Raw genomic sequence first — 22,456 nt, 5'->3', positions numbered from 1 at the left:
AAAGGAAGACCTTTCTCTCTCTCTCACTGTCCACTCTGCCTGTCAAAAAAATAAATAAATAAATAAAGATAAGAAGGTAGAGTCTCAGTTTAAGGGTCTTACCTGAAAGTTGCACTGTGATTACGTAGGGGAGTGGACTTGAACCAAGCCCATGCTCTTGTGTAGACAGTTTGGATTCCAACCAGCAGGAGTGAACGACATGGGATTTTGGAGCCTGTCTTCATTCATTTTGCTTTGGTGTAAGCAAATATATGAGGCTGGGTACTTTATTTTTTTGACAGGCAGAATTATAGACAGTGAGAGAGAGAGAGAGAAAGGTCTTCCTTCCATTGGTTCACTCCCCAAATGGCTGCTATGGCTGGCGCTGTGCCAATCTGAAGCCAGGAGCCAGGTGCTTCTTCCTGGTCTCCCATGCAGGTGCAGGGGCCCAAGCACTTGTGCCATCCTCCACTGCCCTCCCGGGCCACAGCAGAGAGCTAGACTGGAAGAGGAGCAACCGGGACTAGAACCTGGCGCCCGTATGGAATGCCAGCGCCACAGGTGGAGGATTAACCAAGTGAGCCACGGCGCCGGCCCCCGCCCCCTAGCTTTTAATTCCATTACACCAGGGACCAAATCTCAAAATGATTTTTGGTGGGGACAAATCATGTTCGAATCATACAGTAGAGCCTTCTGGATGCCCTGAAATAATAGTTATGGACAACGTTTCCTGAACAGTTGCGATATACCAGGCTCAATGCTAAGACTTTACATGCCACAAATTCATGAGCCACGGAATTAACGGATGTTTATTTTTCCATGAGCTGTTTGAAGTACCCTCCTATGTTACCTCCTTTAATCCTCCCAACAACTATATGAAATAGACACTATTGGCTATTTCTCTCACTTTATAGATGAAGGAACTGGGCCCAGAGAGGTAAAATAACTCATCCAAGGTCACAGTGAGTGTCGAGTTTAAGACTGGAACCTCCCTGGTCTTACTCACAGCCTACAACCTGTCACACCCAATATCTTGCAATTGCTTTGCATGAGAGCTGCCTCCTCTGTTGCAGCTTTATGACTGGATCTACGGTTTCCAGCAAGTCTGGTTCTGGAAGAAGAGGAGAGAGGTACAGATGATGATCATGGCCTGGGGGCAAGAGGCAGAGAAAAGACACCGTGGTCATGATGTGAAGTGGGGAAGTGGAAGGAAGAAGGAAAGATGGAGATGTGGTGGCTGCAGAGTGTCTTCTAGAAGCAAGGGATTTTGCTAGTTACTCTGGTACAGTTGTTGTTGCCCCCCCCCAAGGTTTCGTTGACCAGAAGTGGCACACATCTAAGCCCTGAACGATGATACTACGAAGTATACATGTTGAAAAGAGGTGCGATGAGCTTTGGCAATTCAACAAGGAGAGACCCACAGATGGTGGATGGAGTCAGAAAAAAATGGCTTGGTTGTGAAGGGATTTGACCCGCGTCATGAAGGCAGCCAAAGCATCAGTAAGGAAGACTGCTGAGAAGGACTTCGCAAGAGCTGTGGTTGGCAGTCCTAAACTTTTTCTTTTTTGCAGTGGCTCCACATTAGAAAGGTTTTGTTTACCAAAGTAGTTTCATTAAGTAATCCATTTGCCTACTTTTAATTAAAGCTAATAAAACTGTGTGTTAAAGGTTCTGACTGTCATGAGAAAACAAGTGTTTAGCATGGGTTATTTGGGTGGTGCTGTGCCCGATACTTGAACTGCATTGATAGTACCTTAATAGACAAAATACCACTCCTTCCTTCAAAGAACCTTCTGCGTTTTCCAGTTGAAATCAAAGAAATTTGACATTCCTGCCCAGAACTACCTGGGGCAGAGAACTGTGCATCTGTTATGTGGACCTTTGAAATATTTGAAGATAAAAACGATTTCCATTCACTGGGAGAAACTGTGTGCTAGACATACACTGGCCACTTGATAAGTACTTACTTGTTTCACTTCTTCCCTCCCCCTCCACTTGAAGGTCTGCTCCCTGTTTTGTTCACTGTGCCTACAATAATGCCTGCCATGCAATAGATGATCAATAAATCCTTGTTGAATCAACCAGGTGAATTATTGCTAATCTCTCAGCAATCCTACAAGGTAGGTATCACTGTTTTTCTTTTATCGATGAGGAAACTAAGACCAAGAAAAATAATAACTTACATTCTTGGAACTCTAAGTGATGGGCAAAGACTTATATCCTAATTCTATCTGACTTTAAATGTGTTCCTCCTATTATACCCTCTTCCACCAGAGATGCTTAGAGCCAGAGACACTAGGTTGAAAAAAATTCTGAGAAAAGATGTGAAAATGCAAGAGCGTTTGAGAGCAGGGATGGCCAGCATGCATGGGTCAGGCGGAGAGAAAGCAGTGAGATTTCGTGGCAAATAATTGTGGAAGGTCTGGAACGGTGGGCTGAGGATTAATCTAGCAAAGTACAAAGGGGTTTGGGGTTCAGAGAGAAGGGACCAGTATTCTTAGTGCACCAGCTGGGTGGGAGAGTGGGGGGGGGGGTGCCCACTCATGGAATAGAGGTGGTGACTATAAGAACAGGAAGGAGGAGGATGTCGAGGTAGACTCAAATGCTCCGAGTCAGGGAGCCAAGATAAAACTCATAGATTGATTTGCAGTGACAGGTAGGTGAGGCAGCTCATTCGATGGTTTCCTCCCCTTCCTAGAGTTACTTCGAGGTTGGTGGCAGCTCTTATTGTAGGATCAGAGCTTAAGCCAGTCATCTTCTTGGCGGAGCCTCTGGCCAGTCATTTCTTTAGCAAATATTTCTGGAGCACTTAGAATTATATGCTCACAGCATCAGCCATTTTTGCACTTAGTTCAATAAAACGCATTAAGCACATACTGTGGTAAGGTTTGGAGATGCAAGGAGAACAGAGGTGTAGGACTCTGAAAGGCTTCAATCTGTATGTGGCTTTTGCCTTTCAGTTTCCTCAAATGTAAAATGGGGATATAATTGCACCTGTCCTACAGGATTGCTGAGGACTGAATGAGTTAATATAGGTGAAACAAAGAGAGCAGTGTCTGGCACGTAGTGAGTAATTTGTGTTTGCTTATGTCGTGTGTGAGGCAAAGCCCCTGTCCTCAAAGACGCTGTCACTTAATGAGATTCACACAGTCCAGCGTGGCCCTGCAATAGTTGACGTATTCTCAAGAAACAGAAAAAGCTCTCCTGGGGATTTTTATAAAAAGATTTAATTTTTATTTGGAAGATTTATTTGAAAAGATTTAGTTATTTATTTGAAATAGAGAAAGGAGACAAAGACAGACAGGAAGAGAAAGAGAGATCTCTTCCATCCACTGGTTCATTACCTAAATGGCCACAGTTGCCAGGAACTGGCCAGGCCAAAGCCAGGAGGCAGGAGTTGCTTCTGGGTCTCCCCATGTGGTTGCAGGGGCCCAAGCACTTGGGCTGTTCTCTACTGCTCTCCCAGGCACATTAGCAGGGAGCTAGATTGGAAGTGGAGCAGCCCATATGAGATGTGGAGTACCTCCAAACCATGGCTTTAACCTGCTGAGCCACAGCACCAGTCCTTAGGGTAGATTCTTATAGATATACTTTCTATTGTTTGACCTGATATCTCCCACTGAGAGCCAAGCTCTTTTCAGTTTCCAAGACTGATGTTTTCTCCCCAAACTCCTTGCTGATAAAATGACTATCAAGGGGTTGGCATTGTGATGCAACTGAATAAGCTGCCACCTTCAACACCAGCATCCACTGAGAATCTGTTCGTGCCCCAGCTGCTCCACTTCCAATACAGCTCCCTGCTAATGCACCTAGGAAAGCAGTGGAAGATGGCCCAAGTACATGGGCTCCTGGACCCAAGTGGGAGACCTGGATAGATTCAGGCTTCTGGCCTTGTCCTGGCCTAGACCATTTGGGGAGTGAGCTATCAGATAGAAAATCTCTCTCTCTCTCTCTCTCTCTCTCTCTGTCTCTTTCCCTCTCTCTCTCTGATTCTGCCTTTCAAGAATAACTAAATTTTTAAAATATATGTAACATGACTATCAAATCTACACAACCCCGCACCTCTTGGAGTGAGAGTGTTCAAGAGACAGAAACCCCATGAAATTTTAGAGGTGACATTTCTTCCCTTCCAACTCTGTAGAACTGTCAGGAATTACATCTTTGCCTGGGACAAATGAGATTCTGTTCCCTTTGGAGAGGAAAAAAAGACAATCTCCACTTCTCCCTAGACACAGACATTCATTTGCCTGATCACCTGCAAGGCAGATGAGCCTCTTCGATGCCCTCTTTCTTGTTCACTTAAGGGTGAAAAATTACCAGCAAGAAACCAATTAGCATCCTCTAAGATGTTCCCAAGCCTTCTGGAGCCAATTCTCTAACCCCATCCTCTGACACAAGCAACATCTGCTCTGTGATCTTGTCCTAATTGAGTCCAACCTGTGCTGTTATCATTTGTTCATCATAGCCCCAAGAGAGAAAAGAAAGGGGCGCTGTGGCCTCTGCCCTTCCTTTGTATCTGACCCAAAGGAAGACACTGAACAGAGAGGGCAATGGGCCACAGGAATCAGGGGTCAGCACAGGAGGAACCACCTGAGCGGCTGATTGACATGCACTGAAAATCGGCACAACGGGGCTTTCTTGAGCACTTACACTGCACCCGGCAGGATGCTCAATTCCTTCCATGGATTAACAGAATGAATCACCACGACATCCAGGGTGGGTGCTTTGTTAGTTACCATTTAAAAATGAGTGCAATGGAAGCATGAAGAGATTGAAGACTTACCTAAGGTGCTGTAACTAAAGAGAAGAGAAGCCAAGATCTGGGCCTCGGTATTCCTGCTCCTGCTTCTGCACTTGTCACCCCTATGCTGTGCAATTGCCCTCTGTATGCGGGTGTCCTGCATCCATGGAGTGAACCAAGTGCAGACAGAGAATACTCAAAAAAAATTGCATCTTCTCCTGAACATGAACAAACGTCTTCTTATGTTATTTGCTAAGCGATGCAGTGGAACAACCATCCCTATAGCCTTTACATTGTATTAGGCATTGTAAGGCATCTAGAGATGATTTACAGTTCACAGAAGGATGTGTGTCAGTGCTATGCAAATTCCACACCATGTTATGGAACGGGCTTGAGCGTTCTTGGATTTGGGTATAGAGGGTCTTGGAACTAGTCGTCCATGGAGACAAAGTGATGAGTGACTGTTTCTTCCATCTGTTCGCCCCTTAGCTGTACTTGGAGAGCTAAGTCATCAGCTGTAGATTAGAGCAAAAACTCAAGACCAGTTGCTGCTTCTGCTGGAGAGAAGCTACCATGCCTCAGTGTTCACCACCTCCTAGTTATCTGCTGGGAAGCCTGCGTGTGCACCTGCAAGGGAGTGTTCCCTTAACAAAATCCATGACCTGACTTCAATGGGGAAGATGCAGAGGAAAGACAAACTGCCTTTGGGGAACTCTGGCCTACTGAGCAAACAGGATGTGTGCTAGACTGAGATCTGCGAGGACAAGTTAATATCATTGCCAGGGCCAACTCTCTGGAACCTGAAACCCATGCTCCTAAGCAAAGCCTGGAAGGCCTCTGGTCCTCTGTGCAGCCTCAGAGTTCTGGCCGAGGACTGAGAGGTTCCTCTCACATGTCACAGCTTCTCCTCATTTGAACCCTACTGGCCCAGCTTAATGCTCTCTGTCATGGGAGTAAAACAACTTGGCTTCAAATCCAAATGCCAGATTCTGATTCTTGTGTTTCTCTAAGCCCAAGGATGCAAGTTTAGATGTCTTCAGGGTCCAAGGACAGGTAAGGTAGACAAATAAGAGTGAGAGAATGCAGTAGTGAGTGCTGCGGCCTGGTTTCACCTGTGGAGGGCAGGTTTTGCTAAAGACTTTCAGAATTGGATTTGGACAACTCTGTGCTGACAGGCGGCTTCTCTGTTTTGTCACTGAGATGCTCCTAGCTCCAAAGCGGAAGAGCTATGGGGGTGGACTCAGGATTTCTCCTTTCCTGTGGATTCCTTTCTAATCAGGAAGGAGCACAGTGTGGTTCAACCGCATCAGAAGGGCACGGATGGACTCTGAGGCTGGCTGGTGATGTCATGTTGAGCCTAGGTCTACTGTTTACCGGCTCTATGGCCTCAGACTCAGAGGTTCAGAGGTTGTTGTCCCATGGGGATAATGATAGGATCCACTTCCGACAGCTGCTGTAGGAATTAAGTGAGTTATTTGTGCCTGACACATATCTGGTGCCGTGGAAGTCCTAGCAATGATCGTTTCTACAGGACACATTTCACAGTTCTGACTACTGTGGACATGTGTGTAATAACAACCTGCATTTCTGTATACAGTCTGAGAGCAGGAAGGAAATCAAAGGTTATGTCTTTGGGTTTGCCAGAGTTTCCTGTCATACCACCTTTTCTTATTTTGTAATGAGTAACAGTAACAATAAGTTTTAGTGATAATATGGTGATATTATTTAGTATAAATATAGTAATAATGAAATAAAATTAAAACTAATAGTAACAATAAGAATTGATAACATATAAAGAGAGTTTCTGTTATTCAGGCACCGTACTAAATGTTCTATGTTATCTCAATGCTCATATTAGTCCCATTTTACTGATAAGAATGCTGAGGTTTAGTTAGATCCTTTGCTCAATTTTTTTTTTAAACTTACTTATTCATTTGAGAGAGAGAGAGAGAGAGGTTTTCAATCCACTGATTTACTTTCCAACTATCCTTAGTGGCCTGGGCTAGACCAGGCCAAAGCCAGGAGTCTAGAACTCAATCCAGATCTCCCATATGGGTGACAGGGACCCAAGTACTTAAGCCATTACCACTGTTCCCCAAGGTGCACATTGACAGGAAGCTGGAACAGAGTACTCAAACTCATGTCTTGGCAGCCTTTTCCTCACCGTGCTACCTGGAGGAGTTCCTGCCACTGTCAGTGGGATCAAGCAAACCGTCAATTTTATGGCACCATAAGAAATATCATGGAAGATGTAGAGGAGACTTCTCCCCGCCCCCAGAAACCTTTTATCTAAGGAATACACACTTCATGCATTTCATAAATATAACTTCAGGAACATAGTGATTCTTCCCACCATACCCACCATTCCACCCACACTCCCACCCCTCCTCCTCCTCATAGAGGGGATCTTGACGAGACACTCCTCACACTCAAAGAGGAGAAACGAGACAGACTCACAGGAAAACGAGTTAGTGACAGAATACATGTTCCAAAGCAGCACAATTGAGTAAGAAGGGGAAATTTGATTCCATGCTGATGGAAGGGATTTGTGCACAAAATATATGGAATGCACTGATCTCACAGAGGAAGCCAAAGGGGACAGGCTGCTGCCCTGTCCACGCCCTAGCCACATCCTGCGATGATCTGGACTCTCGTGAATAGAATATTTCATTACCACAAAGTGTCTCTTCCTTTCCTTTTTCTCAGGGAGTGTGTGTATGTGTGTGTATGTGTGTATGTGTGTGTGTGTGATTCATTACGATTTTGATTGAGGGCTGGGGAATTGATGTCCTGCAACTCTTCCTTCCAGCATTCCCATCACTTCTATTTGTTCAGCTGACTAATTACCTAAATACTTCTGTCCCACAAGCAGAGTGTGGATGCTGGGGCTGGTGTATCACCTTCCTCCTCTTTCCCCAGCAGTGCCATCCCCATCACAATCCACAAGGCCCAGCAGCTTCCATCAGAGTGTCCCGGCTCCATTTCCCCGCAATATTAATAATTATGACATTAGAAGGGTGATCTGCTGCAATTCAGCCTTTCTATTTGCAGGCTGGTGGCTGCATATCAATGGCATGATTAGGCAAATGAAATCAGATTGGCACTGTTAGGAAATATTTACATGGCCAGAATGCATATGCTTCAATCTCATTGTTCCCATTATTAAGCCATTTTATAATCTCATAACATTTAGACTCACACTTTGCATTTCTAATTAACTTGAGTAGTGACTTCGCTGGGAATTAATTGCAACTTGTGCATTCTTATACACACAAACTCGCAGAGAAACAAACTCTGGTTGGCAATCATGCAATTCACCCCCAAGATGGACTTCAAGCTGACTTCTGTTCTAAACCAGCCTCACTGTCAGCTGGGAAAAGTGGCTGGGGATGTTGGCTTTCATTTAAATTTGGCTATAAATCACATTCAGGAACAGTGTGAGTATAAGGGTCCCTTTGGAGGGATTCATTCCCAATAGAACTGCCTGTCACAAGGAAGCAGTTTGATGTGGGGAGGTGGTTTTCAGCCATTTGGGCCTTGTGGATCAGTAACATCTGTAAAATAATAATAACATAAAGATTTAAGATTCCTAATTAACTACTGGACTGAGCTATTCTATTGTCTTTATTTAAAATTACTTCTGGGGCAGGGCCGGCGCTGTGGCGCAGCGGGTTAAAGCCTCAGCCTGCAGTGCTAGCATCCCATATGGGCGCCAGTTCGAGTCCCTGATGCTCCACTTCTGGTCCAGCTTTCTGCTATGGCCTGGGAAAGCAGTGGAAGATGGCCCAAGTCTTTGGGCCCTTGCACCCACGTGGGAGACCCAGAAGAAGCTCCTGGCTCCTGGCTTTGGATCAGCTCAGCTCTGGCTGTTGTGGTCATTTGGGGAGTGAACCAGCGGGTAGAAGACCTTAGAGTTGAGTCCTAGGTCTCCTTTCCAATCCATCTTCCTGCTAATGTACCAAGCAGGCAGCAATGTCCTAAGTACTTGTGTTCCTCTCACACATGTGGACAATGCAGATGGAGTTCCTAGTTCCTGGCTTTGGTCTATTGGCCTGACCCAGTCCCAGCTATTGAGGGGCACTTGGGAAATGAATCAGCACATGCATGATATCTCCCCACCACCACCTCTCTGTCACTCTGTCTTTCAAAGAAAGAAATATTTTAAAAGTTACTTCTGGGGGCAGGTGTTTGGCCTAATGGGCAATATACCCATACTCCATTTTGGAATGCCTGGTTCAATTCCTGGCTCTGCTCCTGAATCCAGCTTCCTGCTAATGTGCATCCTGGGATGTAGCAGGTGATGGCTGCAATACTAGGGCTCCTGCTACCCATTTGGGAGATCTGGATTGAGCTCCCTCTCCTGGCCTTGGCTTGGACTGGCCCTGCCTATTGTGGGCATTTGAGGGGTGAACAAGTGGATGGGAGATCCCTGTCAGTCTCTCTTCCTTTCTGTGCATGTTAATTAATTAATAAATAAATACAAATTAAAATTAAAAATTTACTCTGTATGAAGAGTGTGAACTGTCTCACATTTCATGGTCAGTTAGTTAGCTTTGGAATCTCTAATCAAACGTGTATATCCTTTTTTTTTTTAAATATTTATTTGACAGGTAGAGTTATAGACAGAGAGAGAAACAGAGAGAAAGGTCTTCTTTCCATTGGTTCACTTCCCAAATGGCCGCTATGGCCGGAGCTACGTCAGTCCGAAGCCAGGAGCCAGGTGCTTCTTCCTGGTCTCCTATGCAGGTGCAGGACCCAAGCACTTGGGCCATCCTCCACCACCTTCCCAGGCCACAGCAGAGAATTGGACTGGAAGAGGAGCAACCGGGACTATGGGATGCTGGCACCGCAGGCGGAGGATTAACCAAGTGAGCCATAGCGCCAGCCCCAACGTGTATATCCTTGAAGTAGCCATTATAGCCAATTTAATGATCTTTATTTCCTACTAACACCAGAGTGTTGTTAATGTGTGCAATTGGTGATAGAAATTATTTTTTTTACTCGTAAAATGAGTAGTGTTCCAAATATATGGGTTACTTAGAAATGTTGGCCAGACACTTCGTCTCACAAGTGAACAGGGAACATATTTCAAGCAAGTCCTTTAGCCTAAACCCTTTAGAACAGTGCCTCAGACCTAGAATACTGCCTGGTATGTTTTAGGAATTTAATACAGGATTTGGCTACCAGGCTCTGATTGAGAAATAACCTGAGTCCACTGTGAATGAACTTTGCTTCCAAGATGTTTGTTGGAGTGAGCAGTTCTCTACTGGGGACGATTATGTGCTCCTCATCTCTCAACCTTCCCAGGAGCATTTGCAATGTCTGGAGACACTGTTGCTTGTCACAGTTCTATGTGTGTTCACAGAAAGTACTTCAAAAAGTTTGTGGGAAATGGAATTTAAAAAATAAGCTCCTTTTGTTGCAAAAATTTTGAGACCCATGCATAGTTTTTTTCATAATACGCCTTTTAGATGAACTTTTTCTTTTAAGGTTTATTTTATTTATCTGAAAGGTAGAGTTACAGAGAGAGAGGGAGAGGAAGAGAGAAAGAGAGTGAAAGTGAGAGAGAGAGAGAGAGAGAGAGAGAGACAGAGAGAGAATCTTCCATCTACAGCAATGGCTGGGGTGGGCCCAAGCTGCAGCCAGGAGCTTCTTCCAGATCTCCCATGTGATTTCAGGGGCCCAAGCACATGGGCCATCTTCTTCTGCTACCCAGGCCATTAGCAAGGAGCTGGATCAGAAGTGGAGCAGCCAGAACTCAAACCTGTGCCCTTATGGGATGCCAGCATTGCAGGCTGTGGCTTAACTCATTGTGCCACAACACCAGCCCCTTACATGAACTTTTGGAAGACCTCTCCTGTGCTTGTATGTGTGTGTTGCCACTGGCATCTGGTGAGTAGAAGTCAGAGATGTTGCTAAACATCTTACAATGTATATGCTAGCCTACAACAAAGAGTGGCCCACCCCAAAATATCAGTAGTGCTGAGACTTTGAAACCCTGGGAAAAGACAGAGAGCTTCAACTTTATCAAGCACACAGAGCTGGTGGCATGGCTGTTTTCAGACCTAATTGCTGACATTTCTGTGTGCAGATGAATTTAATCTGTGCCTCTTTCACTATAATATATGACACAAGGGTGAAATTATGAGGGAAGAACTTGAGATCCTTTTCTTGTCTCAACTGTTAGAGGTTACTGATATCTATCAAAAAAGAAACCAAGGATGGTACAAGGTTGTCTTAGGTCAGTTTGAAGGGATAGCATAGATTTTCAGTTTTTTATTTTGGAAACTTTTTAAAAAATATTTGATTTCTTTTTTTTAAGATTTGAAAAATTTACTTTAAAGATTTACTTTAAAGATTTATTTGAAAGTCAGAGTTACATGGAAAGGCAGAAAGAGAGAGAGAGAGAGAGAGAGAGAGAGAGGTCTTCCATCAGCTGGTTCACTCCCCAGTTGGCCACACTGGCTGGAGTTGTGCCAATCCAAAGCCAGGAGCCAGGAGCTTCTTCTGGGTCTCCCACACGGGTGCAGGGACCCAAGGACTTGGGCCATCTTCTACTGCTTTCCCAGGCCATAGCAGAGAGCTGGATTGGAATTGGTGCAGCCAGGACTAGAACTGGCATCCATATGGGATGCCGGCACTGCACGTGGCAGGTTAACCTGCTACGCCACAGCACTGGCCCCTTATTTTGGAAACTTTAAACTTTATTAATTCCATATTTTAAAACGAAACATTCGGGGCTGGTGCTGTGATGCAGTAGGTTAAGCAGCCACCTGTAGTGCCAACATCCCATATGGGCGCCAGAGTCCTGGGTACTCTACTTCCAATCCAGCTCCCTGCTGGGAAAAGCAGCAAAAGATGGCTGAAGTCCCTGGGCTCCTGCCACCCATGTGGGAGACCTGGTAGAAGCTCCTGGCTCCAGCTGTTACAGCCATTTGGGGAGTGAGCCGGAGAATGGAAGACCTCTCTTTCTGCCTCTCTCTCTCTCTATGCCTCTGCCTCTCTGTAACTCTGCCTTTCAAATAAATAAACAAATCTTTAAAAAATGCAAAAAAGAAAAATCAATCATCATTTAATAACAGAATAAAAAGTTTTAATACCACAGACATATACACATGAACAACCTTTTAGATGATTTTCTCTCATGCTGGCCCTTTAGAAGCAAATTTCGCTTTTGTTGTAACTAAAGGGATTCTTGGATCCCGGCAGCAGTCTAAAAGAGGACATCTTTCTCTCAATAAGGTTGATAAAACCTTCAGACAGCTCAGCCACTGGGACACGTTCCAAGGTTTTTCCTTCATAGTGCTAGAAGAAATGCAACTGGTCCAAGTTTGTGGATTAACAAAGAAAAAAACATTCCTTGTCCTGTATGTCGCATGCTTTGCTATCTTTTTCCCTCTTGAAAGACCACCACTGTCCTTTGAGGCAGCATTATTCCCTCTCTACCAGAGAGAAAACGCCTGTAGTGACTTGCTCATGGCTGTAGGGCTGATATGTGCTTCCAGTGCTGACAGCCTGCTCTCCCCGCATCTGAGACTTCAGAGGGGAGACATTCCTGTCGTGATTTGACTGCAGTGGATACATTCCCCACTCAGTGTCTGAGGAGTCATAGAACTGAGTAGTCTTTAATGGATTGGCCGGTATAGAGATTTCAAAACTCACATACTAGAGATCAACAAACTTTTTTTTTAAAAAACAAGTTTATTTATTTGAAAGGCAGAGAGAGAGAGAGAGAGAGAGTCTTCCATCCACTGCTTCATTCCCCAAATGTCCACCATGGCTGGAGCTCAGATCATCTGAAGCTAGGAGCCAGGAGCTTCTTCCAAGTCTCCCACCCTGGTGCAGGGGGCCAAGCGCTTGGGTCATCTTCTACTGCTTTCCCAGGCCATAGCAGAGAGCTGGATTGGAAGGGGAGCAGGTGGTGAGATGCTGATATGGGATGCTGAAACTGCAGGTGGTGGCTTTACCCACTATGGCACAGTGCTGGCCCTGTAGATCAATAAACTTTTTCAAAAGAATTACATACTCTGGGGCAGGTGTTTGACTTAGTGGTTAAGGTGCTGATTAGGATACCCACATCCCACATCAGAGTACCTGGGTTTGATTTCCAGCTCCAGCCCCTGACCCTAGCTTCCAGCTGAAGCAAAGCCTGGGAGGCAGAAGGCTTGGAAAGGAAAAAAAAAAGGGGGGTGAGAACACTGAGAATCATATCTAAAAGAGCACAAGGAGGAAGTATGGGCAAGATGAGAGAACAAGGGCTCTGGTATGAGTTTGAAAGTCTGAGCTAGAAGACTGTTCTAGCTTCCAGGAAATTCCAAAATCCCAAATGTAGAAACGAGATCCTTGCCCTAATTTAACAATTGCAAAATAAATACCCAGCTTTCCCTACTCTCCATGAATATGGTTAGGTTTGCTGTAGAGAAAAGGAATTCTGGATGACTAGGATCTTTTGAAAAATGGATGTATTTATTTATTTTTATTTTATCTAAAAGGTAAACAGAGATCTTCTATCTGCTGGTTTACTTCCCAAATGCCCCCAACAGCTGGGACTGGTTCAGGCTGAAATCAGGAGCCAGGGACTTAATATGGAAATCCCAAATGGGTGGCAGTTACCCAAGGAGTTTAGCCATCATCTACTGCCTCTCAGTGCACATTAATAGGAAGCTGGAGCAGGGACTCTAACCCAGGCACTCTGATCCAGGACATGGGTGTCCCAAACTGGGTCTTAACCCACAGAACCAAATGCCTGTCCCCGACCAGGATAATTCAAAGGCGTCATGTCTCTCTTTTAGCCTCCCCACATAGCTGTCTGCACCACTCCTGGTAGCTGCCATTCGGCAGTGCTCTTCTTACTGTTGGTGCTGTGCAAACTCCATCTAAACACCTGCTTATACAGGAGTTCTTCCAACTCACCTCCCAGGGCTGCCCAACACGTTCACAAGTGTGACCTTAATAACTCTCACAACTTTCCTCATTAGCTATGGGGTTCCTTCTTAGTCACTAGGGCTAATGTAAGAAGGGTGATTACACAATAGTACAAAACAGTGGTTACTACCAAGATCTTTCTGTTTTTACACTGAGAAGTATGAAATAACTTTGGTGTGGAAGCTGTATTTCCTTTTATTTACGCTGAGGTAGAAAATTAATTGGCATCCTCAAAGTTTGTGACAATGGAAAACACAATAAAGAATTCTAGGAAAAGTGGTTGGGAAGGGAGCAACTTTCTTGGAATTAAGTCTTTGCCATGGATAATCTTCCATACACACAATCAAGGGGTCATCTTTCATATGCAGTATTTATAACACGACTCCACATGTAGTCCATGTATGTAACTTGCTGTGTTTCTTCTGTCAGTAATTGTTGGGTTAATCAGTTAATCAAGGAATGAATACAATACATATTTCTACCTAGCATTATTCAGACCACATTTGGAGTATTATGTTTAAGGAAAGTCCTCTTTTAAAGTTCAGAGATCAATATTACGGAGAGGGCTAAAACAATGGATAAAGAGGAACAACTCCAGGTTCTGGGATGTTTATTTTGAGAATAAGAATACTCAGAGAAGACAGTTGTGTGTTTAGTTTCTGTTTTCATCTTGGAAAGGCTTCTCTGTCCGTGGTACTGAATTTTCACTTGCAGGGACTCGTAGCACAAGTTGCATGAAGGGCAATTGTGGCTTCATGTGAGGAAGACATTGAGCTGGCTTGGATGTTTTTGATTGGAGGGCTCCTGTAGGCAGAGGTTGGACCAGACACCCCATAAGGCTCCTTCCTGCTATAAAATTGTCTCTCTCTCTCTCTCTCTCTCTCTCTCTATATATATATATATATATATTTGTGTGTGTAGCATATGACTCCTGCATCTGACAACAGATTTTAGTTTGCTTTTTAATGAGGAGGATGTACATGACCATCCACTGAAGGTAAGCTGTTTGGGAGAATATGAACAGGGTCCAGTTGTAAAGAGGCATATAAAGAGTCATGAGCATCCAGCAGCATTGCCTACTTTTCATTAAGCGCTCACCCTGGGCCAAGTGCCACCCTAACTACTTTCCATGCATTATCTCATTGAAAGCTCTGAACCATGCTGTGAGGAGGTAGAGGCCCTTTATCTATGGCCCCATTTTACAGATAAGACCAAAACTCTGAAAGTTCCCAGGGCATGCAGCTTGGTAAGAGTCGGTACACATATCCAAGAGGGTGTGACCAGCTTTGTGAAAGAAGATGTGTAATCTGTATTTAAACAAACACATTCTAGGGCTCTACACATATTGAAGAGGCCAGCTGCCATCTCACTGTTGCTTGTCCCACGATGGGGTCTCCTCATCCCTCCTTTGGAATCACCCCCACTTAACTCCAGCTACAGACAGCCTGGCTACACATAGAGCAATGATATTCATCTGGAGTTTCTTTTCCATGGCTCATCAGAGAAGGTAAAGAACCACAGGTTTTTCAGTTTTTAAGCAAATAAAGTTTCCTGCAACTTTTTAAAAGAAAAAGTTATGTGAGTTTCATGTATTTGATATATACAGATTTAGGGGCATAGTGATACTTATTTTTCTGCAACTTAAGAGTTCTTGGGCATTTGTGTGTTTGTGTCTGTATTGACCGGTGCATGTGGGTTTTCAGTTTTGTTTTCCTAATGGATGAAGTTGGCACTGGAGCAGCTCCTTTCAGGAGGCAGAAGTCTCCCAATGAATGAGGATGGCTAAATTTAGAGGGGACATGTTTTCCATAATTTGCCTCAAACAATCACTTAATGGGCACAGGAAATTTCTGCGAAATGGGTGAATAGCATGCTTCCATTTGATCAGCCCCTCAATGAAGTAACGCTTGGGGCTTTTAAGACCCGGGCAGCAAAAAAAAAAAAGGGGGGGGGGTCTTTATCCTTACACACCAAACCGGAGCAGCAGTAAAGTACAGGCCCTGACAGGAATTTCAATTATTTAATCAAAAAGAAAATGAAAGAGGTCTTAAGTGTTGTGATTCGAAGACAGCCTTTTCATAGACCAATCTAGTGTGTGCTCACATTGAATATGAAGCAAAATGGGAAGGAAATTAAGGCAGCTTCGGCTTAAATCATGTGATTGCAAATAGTAAATTAGTTTCTCGATGTTTTCATTTAAGTGTTTAAGTGGAAGGTTTTATTCCTAATGTAGTGTAGTGACACAGAAGAGAATCCTCAGCCGGCTCCAGCTTCCCCGGCCCCGCAACGGTGATGCATTTGCTCTGGGGAGGGAGAGGGAGGCAGCGAGGCTAAGATGGAGAGGGCTGGGGAAGCAGAGCCGCAGTCACGTTAAGGCGCTTTTGTTTCAAATTGCCTCCAAAGTACGCTTTCACAGCAAACTCATTAATCGGGCAGATGAGTAACGTCTGTTGAAAATGTACCAAGCGAAATGCATTTAATTTGGAAGGGAAATCAGAAGCTGCATTAGTCAGGGCATATAAATGGCAACATCTTCCATTCGGCTGTTGTTTTGTTTGATGTGGACTTGCTGAATTCGTTCCTAACGGTTAGGTAAAAAATGGCCAACATTGCGCTTGCGAAACAACATGGCCCTCCGGCTTTCAGAGGCTTCTGGGTGTATTGTTTTATTTGTTTTTTTGGCCAGAGCTGGAGCTAGAGTCTGAGTTATGATGGGAGCAGGAGTCACAGGAATCTCTTGGGAAAGTACTAATTGGGTTGGACTGTGTTGACCTCTGAATGGTGCAACAAGTAGTTGGGGGTCATTTCTTTGCAAATGAGCATCCCTTTGTGCTTGTAATTAGCTTTGATTATTTGGCTGGGAGCTTATAGTGGTGCACGGCAGGAGGTCAGGCTCTGAGTTCATGCACAGACCAATAATGAGTAGACTTTCAACATCAAATTAGGCAGTGAGGCCTGGCATCTCTGAGGGTTAGACCCGCCAGCCCCTTTCCTGCAGCCCACGTGGGAAGGCAGTGTGTTTTCAACGGACAACTGTCTTGACTTTGCTATGGTTACCGTCTTCAGCTCTGCCAATGCATGTTTCTCCTTCATTCATCCAAGCCCCACCTCCTCCAGGAAGTATTCCTTGCCCACCTCAAGCCACAAGGTCTGATTTCTCTTGGTCTCTGTTGCTTTCTCGGTACTGGGCACTGAGCAGGCATCAGTTTTAGCATTGTTTAACTTTCTTTCTGCAGTTGAATAGTACTTTCCTGCCCTCCCCCTTCTTCTTTTTATAATGGAAACATCTGACAAATAGGAAAAAAAACAACCCAGGTATCTATCACTAACATTTCATGGTTATTAACCTTTATCATATTTATGTCATCTTTCCCCCTAGGTTTATCTAAAATAAATTTGGACATCTTGAAGTTTCACCCTAATTACCTTAATGCATCTTTTTTTGTAAAAGGATGTTTTCCCTATATAACCACAATGCCATGGTTATATCTCAGAAAATTAACAAAGACTCCCTAATATCATTTAATACCTACTCCATATCCAAGTCTCTCCATTTCTCAAAAGTATCTTTTATGGGTGGTTTGTTCAGAGCAGGATCCAGTGAAGAGATTGATGGAGTTAGATTTTGTCTCTTAAGTCTCCAGTTGTCGCTTTATTCTTGCTTTTCTTGTGACATCGCCTTGTTGAAGGAAATGAAGAAAGGCCTCATGGAATGAGGATCTTCTGGATTTGTCTGACTGCTTCCATGCAACACAGCTGAGCTTGCTTTTTGAGCCTTTGTGTGTTCTGTAGCTTGAACCTAGGCCTAAGCCTGATTCAACATCTTGTTACAAATACTTTGTAGGTATTTCGGGTAGCATTATCATGTAGGCAAGTGCACTGTCTGGTTGTCCACCATTAGGGCAGCTAAAATTGATCATTGGATTGAAGTGGTGGCAGGATGATCTTATAAAATGACATTCTTTCTAATAAACAGCAAGTGGTCTGGAGAGCGGTACTTTGCATCATGCCAAAATCCAGTTTCTCCCATTTCATGGCCAAGATCAAGTGAAGACCATGGATCTTGCATTAGAAAGTTTTCTATTTCTGTAGAACCTAGTAGTACAAGATATGTGGTGGGCTGGTGCTGTGGCGCAGGTTAATCCTCTGTCTTCGGTGCCGACATTCCATATGGACGCTGGTTCCAGTCCCAGCTGCTCCTCTTCCAATCCAGCTCTCTGCTATGGCCTAGGAAGGCAGTTGAAGATGGTTCAAGTATTTGGACCCCTGCACCCATAGGGGAGACCCAGAAGAAGCTCCTGGTTCCTAGTTTCGGATCGGTCGGATCGGCCCAGCTCTGGCCATTGTGGCCATTTGGGGAGTGAACCAGCAGATGGAAGACCTTTCTCTCTGTCTCTCCCTCTCACTGTCTGTAACTCTACCTGTCAAATAAATAAATAAAATCTTAAAAAAAAAAGGTATGTGGTAACATTCAGTAAATACTGAGTGAAGGGTCAATGAATAAAAAAAATGAATACATAATATTTTTAGTGATTATCTTTTAAAAAGAACATAATGAAAAATGCTGCAGGGGCCGGTATTGTGGCGCAGTGGGTTAACACCCTGGTCTGAAGTGCCAGCATCCCATATGGGCTCCGATTTGAGTCCTGGCTGCTCCTCTTCTGATCCAGCTCTCTGCTGTGGCCTGGGAAAGCAGTAGAAGATGGCCCAAGTTTTTGGGCCCCTGCACCCATGTGGGAGATCTGGAAGAAGCTCCTGGCTCCTGGCTTCGGATTGGCGCAGCTCTGGCCACTGCGGCCAATTGGGGAATGACTATTGATGGAAGACCTCTCTCTCCCTCTCTGCCGCTCCTCTCTCTGTATAACTCTGGCTTTCAAATAAAATAAATAAATCTTAAAAAAAAAAAGAAAGAAAAATGCTGCAAACCTGCTACTGGCACATTTGGGAAAGGGTCCTGGGAGTCATGAAATGCTAGCATTTCACTGGATGTGGAAAAACTCAGGCTTTTTATTTTCTGATTTGTTACTTACTTGCTGTGTGACTTTGGACAGATCACATACCTTCTCTGGAGCTTATGTGTGCACAAGAAATAGAAAAAGCAACATACCTAAGATTCTACCAGCCTAGGCATCCTTGGATTCTAAATACATAGAGCTTTATAAACCAAAATAGTTGGAGCCTGCAGACCTTAAACCTACTTGAATCTGGGTTTTTCCTGTGCACTATAGCCTTGTGGTATTTAATAAGCTTAAAGGTTGTTATGGCAACCACTCTTCCTACAGTTTGTTGTGCAATAACCAGTTATTCCAAATCCATAACCAACCAACATCTCTCTTTCTCTCTCTCTCTCTGTTTCTCTCTCTCTCTCTCTTTTTAAAGGTTTCATTTATTTATTTGAGAAGTAGAATTACAGACAATGAGAGGGAGATACAGAGAGAAGTCTTCCATCTGCTGGTTCACTCGCCAAATGGCTGCAACAGCCAGAGCTGGGCTGATCCAGAGTTGGGAGCCAGGAGCTTCTTCTAGGTCTCCCAAGCAGCTGCAGGGGCCCAAATGCTTAGGCCATCTTCTGTTGCTTTCCTAGGCCATAGCAGAGAGCTAGATTGGACGAGGAGTAGCTAGTACTAGAACTGGCACCCATATGGGTTGTTGGTGCTACAGGTGAAGGATTAACCCACTGTGACAGTGCTGGCCCCAGCCAACCAGCATCTCTGTCCCACTCAATGATAAATTGGAAATGTGACCATTAACCTTCAAGCCGTTATATTTTTTTAAAGTTTTATTTACTTATTTGGAAGGCCAAAAAAAAAATTCTGATGATCTCTGAAGTATGTGGTAGTGTAGAAAAGGGTACCTCACTCCACTGGTGCTTCTAGGAAGAAAAAGGGGCAAAGAAGGCTTCTGGGAAGACAGGATTTTCTTTTTTTAAGTTATGCTTTAGCTGAGAATTGTGTAGGAGGAAGCCAATGTTGCAGTGAGAGATCTCTAGAACAATAAATGTTCATGGTAGAAGGGTGGCATATACTAAGACTTACAGGTGAGAGAGAATATGGCATGCTAAAGAGTTACAGCATTGGGAAACCAACCACAGAGGTTTATTTTTTTTTAGATTTATTTTATTTATTTGAAAGACAAAATTACAGAAAGAGGTAGAGACAGAGAGAGAGGGCTTCCATTTGCTGGTTCACTCCCCAAGTGGCCGCAACGATCTGAAGGCAAGAGCCAGGAGTTTCCTCCAGGTCTCCCATGTGAGTGCAGGGACCTAAGCACTTGGGCCATCCTCCACTGCCTTCCCAGGCATGTTAGCAGAGAGCTGGATCAGAAGTGGAGCAGCTGGGACTCAAACCAGTGCCCATATGGGATGTTGGTGCTTCAGGCTGGGGCTTTAACCTGCTGCACCACAGTGCCGGTTCCCAAAAAGGGTTTTTTTTTTTTTTTAACTTATTGCTGTGGTATAACATTCCACCAAATGATTTTAAAAAATATTGATTTGGGGCTAGTACTGTGGCACAGCAAATGGTTGCAATGCTAGCATCCCATATCGGCACTAGTTCAAGTCCCAGCTGCTCCACTTCTTATCCAGTTCCCTACAAATGTACTTGGGAAAGCAGCAAAATGTGGCCCAAGTGCTTGGGCCCCTGCACCCATGTGGGAGACCTAATTGAAGCTTCTGGGTCCTGGCTTTAGCTTGGCCCAGCCCCAGCCATTGCAGACAGCTAGGGAGTGAACTAGCAGATGGGAGATCTCTCTCTCTCTCTCCGTGTCTCTCTCTGCCACTCTGCCTTTCAAATAAATAAAAAATGAATCTTTAAAAAAAATTATTTGAAAGGGTAAATGGTAGAGAGAGAAGGAGAGACACAGAAAGAGATCTTCTGTCTGCTGAATCACTCCTCAAATGGTTGCTATTGAAGCTATGAACTCCCTTTGGGTCTTCCAAATACTTGGGCCATCTTTGACTGCTTTTCCAGGCACATTAGTAGGCAGTTGGGTTGGAAGCAGAACAGCCAGGACTCAGACAAGTGCTCTGATATCGGATGCTGGCTTCACAAGGAAAGGGTTAACCTACTGGGTACAACATCAGCTCCTGCCAAAGGATTTTAAGCATGGGCTAATCTAATTGCATTTTCATTTTTGAATGATCCCTCTGGCTGGGCAAGAAAGGATTGGAGGGAGTAGCAAGAAAAGAACAGAGAGACTGTCAACCACTAAGAGGGTGCATTGTCATGAGGTTTAAAAGCCATAAAAGTCAGGAAGATATTGTATTTATATTTATATTTCTAAGCGAGCACTACCATGGCTGACATGCACAGAAAGTGACTAATACCTACTTGTTGAGCAAATGTATTATTTCTTGCCTGAATGGTCTTACGTCTAGAAGCACTAATTGTTTACTTTCTGATTTTTCCAGTACCTTTCCTCTAATTCCTCATGCATAGAGATAAATGTCCTAAAATATTACCATTTTTGGTTACAGCTTCACTCAGAGAACTTTTTTTGGTGTCTTCTCCCCTACCCCTACACCCGCCACCTATTGTACACAAAATTATGAACAATCTTCTGATTACCTTTCGAAGTACTCACTAATAAGATCTTGGTCACACTTGCAAATGCTGTTGACATCTCTGCTCTGGGTATGCTAACTTTAGTCTCCTGCAAATACACCATGTTCTACCCCACCTTTGAGCACTCATGCTTTTCTCCTTAGCTGGGACAGCCCCAATTCCATTCCACTACCCAGTTTGTTTGTTTGTTTGTTTGTTTCTTCCTTCCTTCCTTCCTTCCTTCCTTTAAGATTTTTTATTTATTTATTTGAGAGGTAGAGTTACAGACAGCGAGAGGGAGAGACAGACAGAAAGGTCTTCCTTCTGTTGGTTCCCTCCCCAGACAGCCTCAACGGCCGGAGCTGCGCTGATCCAAAGCCAGGAGCCAGGTGCTCCTTCCAGGTCTCCCCTACGGGTGCAGGGGTCCAAATACTTGAGCCATCTTCAACTGCTTTCCTAGGCCACAGCAGAGAGCTGGATTGGGAGAGGAGCAGCTGGGACTAGAACCAGTGCCCACATGGGATGCTGGTGCCACAGGCAGAGGATTAACCTACTGCACCACAGTGCCAGCCCCAGGAGCTGTTATTCTTAATAATGACTAACATTTTCTTCTTGCTGGACAGCTTTCAAAGCTCTTTTGCATACTTTATCACAAAATTGTCCTTACAACAGGTTTCTGAGGTAGGTGACATTAACCCCATTGTGCAGATAATTCCATCTCATACATTCTAAGTCTTACAAGGTTTAAGCGACCTACTGAAAAACAGATATTGTCCATAAATCATTTAGATGAGCATCCCCTGAAACTTCCTAGGATGCTACAGATAGGAGTATAAGTTGATGCTACCTCTATGGAGAACAATTTGGCACAGCCTTTCAAAATTACTAATTTGACCCAGCAATTAATCTAAGAATTCCTAAAGATATTCTTGCTCATGTGCAAAATTATGTATATGTGTGATTATTTACTGCATTAATTTATGGCAGTAATTTTTTGTAGTAGCAAAAGATTTGAAACATTCTAGATACCTTATTGTCATCAGTAGGGAATTGGCTAAATAATTACAGTATATTCACTTAAAAAGTTGCTAAGTGGGGAAAAAAAAATCAAGGTGCATACGGACATGTAGTATGCAACCCTTTATATAGAAGGAGGGAGAAAGGATAGGCATGTATGTGCTTAAGCTATCTTTGGAAGAATACCAAGAAGCTAATGACAGTGGTTGCTTCCAGAGTTTTGGGTACCAGGAAGACAGGGAAAGTGGGAGAC

This window comes from Lepus europaeus, chromosome 7, assembly GCF_033115175.1.
Source record: "Lepus europaeus isolate LE1 chromosome 7, mLepTim1.pri, whole genome shotgun sequence".
NCBI classification, from domain to species: domain Eukaryota; kingdom Metazoa; phylum Chordata; class Mammalia; order Lagomorpha; family Leporidae; genus Lepus; species Lepus europaeus.
The sequence above is the reverse complement of the archived record's forward strand: the minus strand, read 5'-3'. Positions refer to the sequence as shown.